Genomic DNA, 8,312 nt, shown 5'->3' with positions numbered 1-8,312 from the left:
CTTCATGCATGACCCGGTTTCTACCTTCAACATTCACCAGCCATGTAACTTTGCTTTTCCGTGCTATAATTTTCCCCTTGAAATATATCATAGCATTCCTCTTGTCCTTAAATGGTAGCATAACCCATACAAAATCGTCTCTTTGGTTCAATGTTTCTTCTGCTTTATCCCTTTCGCTGTTTGGCTTACTATTTCTTCCATTTGAGCATCAAATTTATCAAATAAATACTTTAAATCAGTATTGGGGGAATAATAGTGGAAAAAAAACAGATGATATACTTACATAAGTATTTCAAGTAATCATCATTCAATTAACTATTTTTTGTTTTACGCTCTATAACTCTATAATCAACAAAAATAATGATAATTGCAAACATTCCACAATAAAAGAGAAATCTATAAAAGAGGATTACACATACATAATTTAAGTTCAAATGAATTTTTATTGTGTCCAGTTAATTCTTATTTACATATAATAATAATAGTTACACTGTTCTCAAATGCTATTTACAAAATATGTACAGAAAACATGCATAATATACATTTGCTCAGGTTTTGGAAGACCACTGCATATTGCAATTGAATATGAATTGGTGTAGATTATCTGTCCATGCTATCATCTACAATATAGAGAGCACTAAATGCCACAACAAAAAGTAAAGCCAATGTACATTCATTAAACAAATAGTAGTATGCACCTAGCACAGAGTATAATATGAGCCTTCATTCAAATTAAATATTGTGCAGGCTAACTGCATTCATGACAATTTTTTTTGTTTCAATCTGACTGGCTTCCCCATCCCACCCTAACTTTTCATATCAAAATGTATATACACCAAACTATTTATTTATATGCGAGAAAATGTCAATATGCACATATCTTGTGTAGTCCTCAAAATATTTAAGCACACAAATCACAGGTATAAATGGCAAGTAATAAAAAAAAGTAATTAGAACACTCTTTGACCTCATTTACTTCAATTTGATAAGGGGCATAATATATTGTCTTCATTATTATTTTTGAGTCTATTCTCGGTGACAATTCATTCGACATATCAAGAAAGTCAGTAAAAAAAAAAGAAGTATTGTTTCATCACAGTAACCTTATAATCTTTTCTCGGCACTTTCAATATTTAATATCACTTAAAAGTTGGATGTCAAATTTTTGTTGTACAAATTTCCTATGTAAATTGTTAATCTGTGCTTCAGTCTTAAATTATGACATATTTTCTCATTAATTTACAGAGAAAATAAGCCAAATCTTTGCTTTATTAGTTGGTATTTTAAAGAAGGGAGTACAGTGGAACCCTCAATTTTAAGTTTTTGATGGGACGGAGCTGAAAAATTAAAATGTAAAATCAAGCAAAAGTATACCATCAAGATTGAATGTATAATATGGGAAAACGTAAAATCTGGGAACATAAAAATCAGGGTTCCACTGTATTTTTTTTTCTGCCTGTAAGAATTAATAATTAGGCATAACATGGTAAAAGCATGTACTTTCAGTGACAATGTCAACCTAACATTATATATTTCACACCTATAATTTCAATTTCACAGTAATTTGTGTTGAATATTGTAAGGGTGCTGCAGGAACATGATAACTTGAAACTTATGGAGTATTTTTTGCAGGGGCAATGTTATGAGGTAAACTATCCCTTCATTTTCCCCACCATGGAATACATATCTTGCTTGTCCCTCCCTAGAAAAACTCTTGTTGGCTGGCATCCATGCAAAAAGCATTTTGTGAAACAGTGCCAGCGAGAGTCTGAATTTAAGAGACAAATAAAAAGAAATATACATACATTTTTGTAACCAGTTTTTAAAATTAATATTTATTTATTTAAGAAGTGAATTTGAATGTGTTTGTGCTATAAGTGTATACATATTAAAAACAGAATAATTCATTTCTTGATTTAGTCAAACCAGTACTCCAACATACAGGCAGATTACACATGGCTTCACATGAACTGGGAAAACAAATTTGATTGTTAAAAATAATTAGCAGGACATTACACTTTTTGAATTCCTCCCTTATTCAGCCAGTAAACAATGTTTTGTCTTCTCTTAAAATAAATAAATAAATATATATATTATATATATATGCATGCACTGTTCCTTTTTTAACTTTTTTGCAACTCCAAGCTACCAAAAATTAATTCTATGATTGATACAATTGTTTGGAAAAACAGAACAAACACCAACATTTTAATTCTTGCATGAATTTCAAAATATTACAACCAATTTATTTTAACTTTTAGAACCACAGTATTGCGAATGCGTAACTTAAACTTACTATCACAACATATGAGTAGGGAGAGACATGTGTCTACTATTACTGCATGGAGCACTAACATTGTGGGTAACGTGAATCGCTTGTTAAACAAGCTGACGAACAAGCCTGTGAGCACAAACCTGGAACAAAATGTGATTGTGTAAAACTAAGCGAAATTCAGACAACTTTATGCACAGTATGGTGAATGGACACTTATCTGCAGTACAACATTTGAATGGTTTAAAGCAGCGGTTCTCAAACTTTTTTCTCATTGTACCCTTTAGTCGTAACTTAGTCATTCTACAAAGTGAGTCAGCACTGAGTCGGACAAACTCAAGACACTTCCGAAAGAAGACTTTTCTGAGGCCATGAAAAGATTGAAAACTCGTGCTGAGCAATGTATCACATCAAATGCATCCTATTTTTAGTAAAAAAAAAAAAAACAGTCAAAACTCTTACACCTTTGACTTTGTTATTGCCTTAGTCCGGGAACTTGTGGACCGCACTGTGTAAAAAACTTTTTTCATATATTTTTTCCAGAGTTATTTAAAAGAAGTAAAGAACAAAAATAAGTTTGTAAACAAACTGTCAAGCACAATTTTGGAGTTTTGTTGTAAATCCTCAAGAGTTTCAAGTGAGAAGGATGTGTACCTGCATAACCAGACAGTTTATTTATGTCGTCTGGTTGTGCACTTGAAACTTTCAAGCGGAGATTCCTCTCCAAATTTAATCTGTTTCGGTACTGATCCCAGTCGTACTCTTGACGTTTTTACACGTTTGTGGGTTTTTGAGTTGAAGAATGAAATGGGTAGAGATTTCGAACGAGTATTTTATTTCAAAACATATGAAACAAAGAGTGTGTGACAAAAACAGCCTTATTTTCCTGTTTAACGTTAAAATTATAAAGTCTGAAACAATAAAGTCTGCTCTACCTACATGCCTGTAGCAAAATATGTTGTCTTGTGGGTATTCTCGACATTTCGAGAATGTGCCCTCTTCAAGTCATTCATGCACCCCTAGGGGGTATGCGTACCACAGTTTGAGAACCACTGGTTTAAAGACCGCCATACATAACTGCAAGATGGTCCTGGACAAGGTGACTTGGAGCCCACTGCAGTTGTTCCCATGAACATTCTGCAAGTCGAATGACTGATCCTTGAAAATCGATGGACAACATGTCATTCAATGGTGAAACCATTAACAGTATTTATTACTCTCCGAGGTTCTTAAATATGTTGCATTCTGTTTCTGCAAGACAATGCACACCCCCTTAAAGTCTCGACGATTTTCACCTGTTTGGACCCTTAAAAAGAGCTTTTCAGAGACCAGCATTTCAGCAATGAAATGACAAGTAGGTGAAGCAAACAGTCTGATCATGGCTCCAATGTACTGAGAAATATTTTGAAGCTAATGGTATCCAAGCACTAGTGAAATGCTGGGATAAATGTATTACTGTGGAGGGGGGACTGCATTGAGAAATAAAAGTATTCTCTAGACGTTCAACTTTTCTCCCAAGATTTTGGTTCGTAAGGGAAATGGGCACTATGAATGAGTATAATAACCCAGTCATGAAAAACCTACAATGACTGGGGGTTTCGTCGTGCTGACCACACATCTGGTTGGATGATTGCCCACCTTTGCTGAAGCATGTGGGAGTGGGGCCAACAGTCAGTAGGAAGGTCTCAAGGGCTGTTGCACTACGGGTTATAATATTATGAATGGATTGATTTCACTTCTTGATGTCATTGGTGTTTGAATTACATTTTTTGGGTGCATCAGCACTGAGGCTATTTTCTACCCATCACACTATACGGGGTCCGGCCCCTTATTATAGCAAAAATAAAAGCATGTCTGAAAACTCCCTTACCTTGGTTAAAAGCTGAGGCTAAAAAGGGCGCTCAGCACAAATAAGGACGACACAGAATTATACTGGCCATGGGGCCAGTCACCAGAGCCTCGTTTGTCTGCAGTCCAGGGTGTACTATGTGGAAGTGAGGTTGACTATTCGGTGCACTATGTGGAAGGAGTACCCCTTACACCCTGATGTCATTAATGTGTAAGGTAAAATATACAAATACTACTTTGAGAGGTTTCCAGTATCTACAATCTCTTGAAACGTACGAAGGAAATAAGAGTGCAATGGCTTTAAAAATTTACATAAAATGAAGATAATATCACTGGGTTGTTCAGAAACTGGATATTGCACTGGAAACATTCCTGCACTTATCATTTGCCATTGAGAGCTCCAAGGTTTATCTGGGGCAAAGGATTAGTAGCGTCATTATAAGGTAAGCCTTACGGAGCTTTTAGACTGAAGTGACTTTGTCACTTGGAAATGAACCTTCAGAAATATGCAACCTTTAGTACTGAATGGATGCAACAATATGTTGCCCTGTCACTTGAACTTTGACATTCTCCCAATAATGTGCATAATGTTGTCTCAGTTTGTTGGTCACATTGAAGTTTAGTTGATTTACCTAATTATTTGTTTTAATTGTCTTTATTTAGAAATTATGATACTATTAGTATATTTAATTAATTACATGTACAGTGAACTCCCCCCCCCAATAACTGGAAGAGCCCATGTTTGTGTAAAATCCCCACCATATCGTGTAGTCAGTTTGGTCAGAAAGCTCCCTTACTGATGATCTAACTCATGGTGTATGCAGCAAACGTGACTCATAGGAGTAGATATTGGGTATACCAGGCATACCAGGAAGGTTTAATATCTCTACATGAAAACAGGAAATTTGCTACTTCCTCATATGCTCACAATGTAAGAGTAATTTAACCAGCCTCCATGGCTCACTTGGTAATGGGTAGTCAGTTTATCACATATAAAAACTGCTGTTATCTTACTTTCTAAAATCAGCTGCTGTTCTTTCCAGTTGCTCCCCAATTGTTCTTACAATGCTGTCATGGCTAAAGTTTTAGTGCTTCTTCCAAGGATTCAACCTAGTACCACTTGCACCAAAGGCAAGAGCAGTAACCATGTCACAGCCACAAAGCTTTTTTTATATGATTATTTTTATTTGCTTGTATCGTGTACGCTTTTAGAAGGAACATTAGTTCAGCCAATATGCAGCCAGTGCTATTGCGCTGTTGTCAAACCAACTGCTAGCGGAAGGAAAAAGAGAGAATTCACTGTGTCCAATATTCAACTATATATATAATCCTCTCGCAACTTTTCTTTGTGGCGTACGAGTAAATGATAAGTGAATAATTTTACACCGCCCTTGCTATGAAAACACTGAACTCAAAACTGACTCAGATTCGAGAACGGGGTCAGTGTGTATATTCAGGCAAATTTAACGCCCATTGTTTTTTCAAGACACAACAACTCAGCTGTGTCAACATGGTGGCAATGAAAAAAAAAAACAGACAGAAGGAAAATGAAAGGATCGTTGTATATGTGTTGAGACGTGTTGTTTCCCATTGTTTCTTCAAGAAACGATAACTCCGACTGTAGGCGATGGAAATTTATGGGACTTGGACAATCAGGTTCAAAATGTTTTGCCCCACCTTATGATGAACCTTAAAGTGGCGAATTTTATGAAAACTTCTTGCATGCAATAAAAATACAGAACACGGCACACTGCAATTTCCTAACTGTATAACGTTGTACTCCTGCCATTGGCAGGTCACCACGAACAGGCTCTGCATGGTCCCACCCGATATCGCTTCTAAAACCTTACACCGTATAATACATCATTGTTTGACACATGTGTTTGCCCAATTGGCTTGAGAAAGATCAAGAAAGTCTCTCAAAAGGGAGAAGAAAATTATAGCTCACAAGTAGTGGGTTCCGTGCAGATTTTGTCTGTTTTGTTCTGTTTGGCTTGTCGGCACATTTATAGTGCAGGACGCCTTAGAAAGAGCATTTCGCGGGCTAACAGCAGACGTCGCTCGCACACTATTACCGATACTCTCGTGTCGTCTGCTCCTCAGCCGAACAAACAGGCCGAGGTAGCAAGAGGCAGAGGTCACTCACCCTTCCAGAAGGGTGCAGCGAGCTAGCTGTGGCAACCGGGCTCGCTCATTCACGGATCTGATTGGTTCTCACAGACACACCCCCATATTGTCGTCTGCTGCAAGCCCGTGAAACGATCTTTCTAAGGCCTCCTGCACTATAGTTGGAAGTTACACAAGTGTCATGATGGACGTGCATTCCGAGCAGAGAGTTAACATTAAGTATTGTGTTAAGCTGGGAAACCCCTAGTGAAACATGGAATATGATACAGCAAGCATTTGGTGACAAGGCATTATCGAGAAGCTGTATCTTTGAATAGCACAAAAGGTTTCGGAAGGGAAGAGATTCAGTGCAAGATAATCCAAAGACAATGTTGATCCCATTTCTTCATGCTAAAGGTTTGGTGCACCATGAATATTTGTCTGAATGACAACCGATAAACAAAAACCTTTATATTGACGTTCTGAATCATTTGCGTCAAGCAATTCTGCGGTGTTGTCCTGATTTGTAGGCATCTGGGCAGTGGTTCTTTTTGCACGACAATGCAAGGCCACATACTGCTTTTTCAGTCTAGGAATATCTGGCAAAGCATCATATCTCTACTCTACCACATCCCCTATATTTACCCAACCAATTACCGTGTGATTATTATTTGTCCCCCGTGTGCAAACACCGCTGAAAGGGAAGAGTCATGAAGATATTGGTAGTAATCCAAACGGTTTTTTTTACAAATGTACTGTGAAGCATCCTAGATGAAGTTTTCCCTGCTTGCTTCCATGACCTCCAGAAACAGTGGCAGCTGTGTATAGATAGCCGAGGGGACTATTTTGACAAATCCTAGGACCATTAGTTCCTAAGTCAAATAAATTATTTTTTACGAGCTCAGTCCTGGAACTTTTCTGACAAAGGTTGTACAATTACGTAATGTTCTACCTTATGCAAGTTCTAAGTGTGTTTCTGAATAGACATGTTTATTGTGGGAGTAATACGTAAGGCCATTTCTTTGTCAATTTCAGAAAATTTCTTATCTACTAAGGAACTGAACTTGGGGCTTGGTCTTCTAGGAAGGTGTGTTGTGATCAAACAGTGAGATCAATAAGCTGCAAAATCTGATCTGAAAATTTCTGTTTTACCAAAAACAATGGGACAAATTATATTTTCTCAGCAGGTGGCAACAAGCTTGAAATAGATTGTCTTTTGTTGAGGCAAATTGAATACGAAGTTGTACCAAACAATTTCTACTAGCAACCAAAGAGGTGGTCTGCTGATGAAGCTACAAGTTAGCCCTTCCTCTAGTGATGATGCTGTAGGAGGAGAAAAGCAGAGAGAGAGAGGATAAAGAAAGGTCTTCAAGACCATATGTGCATTTTTTTGTATGAGCATATGATCCAGAAAGAAGATTGTCACTATGAAGATATGTTGTAAAAATCATCATCAATATTGTCCCATGATTTATTTACCATTATGTTCTACTCTATGTGGGCGAAAAGTCCCTTTACATGTTAATAGCATAGTACAGTTAGACATGTAGATAAACATTGTTATGAATACAAAAACAGTATATTTTTTACTATTGTTGAGCAGATTGACTCTTTATTATTATTAACATTATTGTTGTTCTGTTACAGATTGTTGAGATAAGAATTTCCCGCCATAAGCTGAGTCCTGCGCATGTCACGTTCACTTTGGTTAATGCGGGAACGACGTGGCAGAAGAACGTGGTCCACTTCATTCAGTCGTGAGAGTGAAACCATGGCGGATACAAGTGCTTTCACTGTTCAGGAGCGTTTGTTAACTTCTTTGTGGGTTCACGAATGTCAGAACACAAAGAGGACAACGACAGACATTTTGAGGGACTTTGCTGTGCTGTTTGGAAAACTGCCGCCATCACGACCAACGTTATTCGCATGGGAAAATAAAACCTTTGCGACGGGAAGTGCTCTCGATGCACCACGTAGCGTAAGGCCTACGACTCGCACCGAAACTTGAGCTGCTGTGGCGGAATCAATTGAACGATCGCCGATGAAGTAAGACCCGTAAGCGGTCTGCAGAATTAGACATCCCGCG

Source organism: Lepisma saccharinum, chromosome 1 (assembly GCF_977018435.1).
Source record: "Lepisma saccharinum chromosome 1, izLepSacc3.1, whole genome shotgun sequence".
NCBI lineage: Eukaryota > Metazoa > Arthropoda > Insecta > Zygentoma > Lepismatidae > Lepisma > Lepisma saccharinum.
The sequence above is the reverse complement of the archived record's forward strand: the minus strand, read 5'-3'. Positions refer to the sequence as shown.